The sequence below is a fragment of the Penaeus japonicus genome, unplaced genomic scaffold (genome assembly GCF_977035675.1).
Source record: "Penaeus japonicus unplaced genomic scaffold, GWHDUDI00000001_assembly GWHDUDI00000009, whole genome shotgun sequence".
Taxonomy (NCBI): domain Eukaryota; kingdom Metazoa; phylum Arthropoda; class Malacostraca; order Decapoda; family Penaeidae; genus Penaeus; species Penaeus japonicus.
In genome coordinates this window covers 5,247,149-5,249,648 of record NW_028234411.1, presented here as the reverse complement: position 1 = coordinate 5,249,648, position 2,500 = coordinate 5,247,149, and the positions used below count along the sequence as shown (strand labels likewise).

Sequence of the window (2,500 nt, the reverse complement as noted above, 5' to 3'; positions counted from 1 at the left end):
GATTGACGTCATGCATCTTCACGGACAGGCGCGGAATTGGAGGGAAAAATTGAAAATGATAAGATATGAATATTTCAAATGAAAATAGAGTTATTGTAGGTCTACATTTAACACTTATAAGCCACATGACCGATAGAGCAGACAAGCTAAAAAAAAATAGTACTAATAAAAATAGATAGATAGATAGATAAATAACTGCCGACCGAGATACATTTGAAGAACCGAATACTTCGTATTTACCCTTACTCCGTGTTGATAAAATGGATGACATGCATCTGACAATTCCTGCAACAGTGCAATTGCACCCGTCCTGCTGGGAGGGAGGCAGTTCCGGTCACGTGGCGATCACATCCGGGCAATGGAGAACATTGTCAGATGTCAGGTGGAGAGGGGTAGGAGGAGGGGCGGAGGGGGGGGGGCTTCTCTTGCTCTTGCTCGTTCTCGCTGTCTTACTGTCTCTTTCACTCTGTCCTTGTTCTTTGTTCCTGTGTCTTTCTTTTTTGTCTGTTTCTCTATCTCGTTCTCTCTCTCTCTCTTTCACTCTTTATTGCTCTCTCTCTCTCTTTTTTCTCTCTCGCTCCCTCTCTTTTTTCTCTCTCGCTCCCTCTCTTCCTGTCTCTCTCTCTCTCTCTCTCCCTCACTCTCTCTCTCTATCTATCTATCTATATATCTGCCTATCTATCTCTCTTTCTACCTTACTCTCTCTCTCTATCTACCTATCTATCTATCTATCTATCTATATCTATATATATATATATATATATATATTATATATATATATATATATAAAATATATTATATATATATCTTTCTCCCTCATTTTTCCTCTCATTCTTTCGTGTGTATGTGTGTGTGTGTGTTCGTATGTGTGTGTGTGTGAGCGTAGGTGTGTGTGTGTGTGTGTGTGCGTATGTGTTATATATATATATATATATATATATATATATATATATATATATATATATATATATATATATATATTTCCTTCTCCCTCATTTTTCCTCTCATTCTTTCGTGTGTATGTGCATGTGTGTATGTGTGTGTGTGTGTGTGCATGTGCGTGCGTGTGTGTGTGTGTGTGTGTGTGTGTGTGTGTGTGTGTGCGTGTGTGTTTGTGTGTACACGCGCCCCGTCCGTAAAATACCTACATCTTAGACGCGGTAACCTAGGAACCGAAGTCAATTAATATTGGAAATCCTGATCTTCATTACCGCACGCCCTCATCACCTCGACTGAATTCATTTCTCTCGTCCCAGATATTCGTAATTACTCTGAAATATCGCAACAGACGGAAGGGAACAAATGGAACCCTTTTCCCATGAAAAAAGATCGATAGCTTGCACAACAGCTGTTAATTATCATCGTGTTGTGTTAATTTATTATGATTGCTTTGGTGGTGTGGAAGGTTTGGAAAATCCGCCATTGTTGGATTGGTAGAAATGTTAATATTATTAATCTTTGTCGTTGATTTTAGGATTTGAAAGCTTGAGTTTAATTTGTTGTTGTTGTTTTTTTAAAGATCAAATTTAGATTTTTGTTTTTTTTTCGAAATTGGTGACTGTTACTTTTTCTGTAATTATTTCACCCAAATATTTGATATTTCCATTTTTATCGTCATATCATCATTATTATTATTACCATTATTACTATTGAAACTATCATCATTATTATCATTATAATGATTATTATCATCGCAATTGGTATTATCATCACTACTAATATTACTCTTGTTGATAATGCAATAATAGTTATTATCATCATTATCATTACTAGTAGTACCACTTGCAATATACTTTTTGCAATTCCCATTATATTTCGACACAACCAACAATATTACACAAGTTAATCAATGATTTATTGCACGTTCATCTCGAAGAGCGGGATCGTCTTTTTTTCATTTTCGCGACTTCTATCCCTTTATTCATCGTTCACGTCATTATCGTTGCAGGTGTTTGATGCTGCAAGATAATTAGACTCTCCGCCATCTTGAATGACCTAATTATGATTAATACTGTCGTTATATAGCGGTGTTAATGTGGTATTCTCTCTCTCTCTCTCGCTTTTTTTTTTCTCTCTCTCGTTTTCTGTCTATCTTTCACTCTCACTCAGTCACTTTCTTTCTCTCTCTCTCGCTTTCTGTCTATCTTTCACTCTTACTTACTCACTTTCTTTCTCTCTCTCTCGCTTTCTGTCTATCTTTCACTCTCACTTACTCACTTTCTTTCTCTATCTCTCGCTTTCTGTCTATCTTTCACTCTCACTTACTCACTTTCTTTCTCTCTCTCTCGCTTTCTGTCTATCTTTCACTCTCACTTACTCACTTTCTTTCTCTCTCTCTCGCTTTCTGTCTATCTTTCACTCTCACTTACTCACTTTCTTTCTCTCTCTCTCGCTTTCTGTCTATCTTTCACTCTCATTTACTCACTTTCTTTCTCTCTCTCTCGCTTTCTGTCTATCTTTCACTCTCACTCACTTACTTACTTTCTCTCTCTCTCTCTCT

General features: G+C 36.8%; 1 protein-coding gene across 1 annotated transcript in view; it reads left to right on the top strand.

Annotated features, from left to right (window-relative positions):
* Positions 1 to 2,500, top strand: part of LOC122247513 (uncharacterized) — a 385,131-nt gene that overhangs the window by 18,754 nt on the left and 363,877 nt on the right. The gene's annotated exons all lie outside the window — the stretch shown is intronic.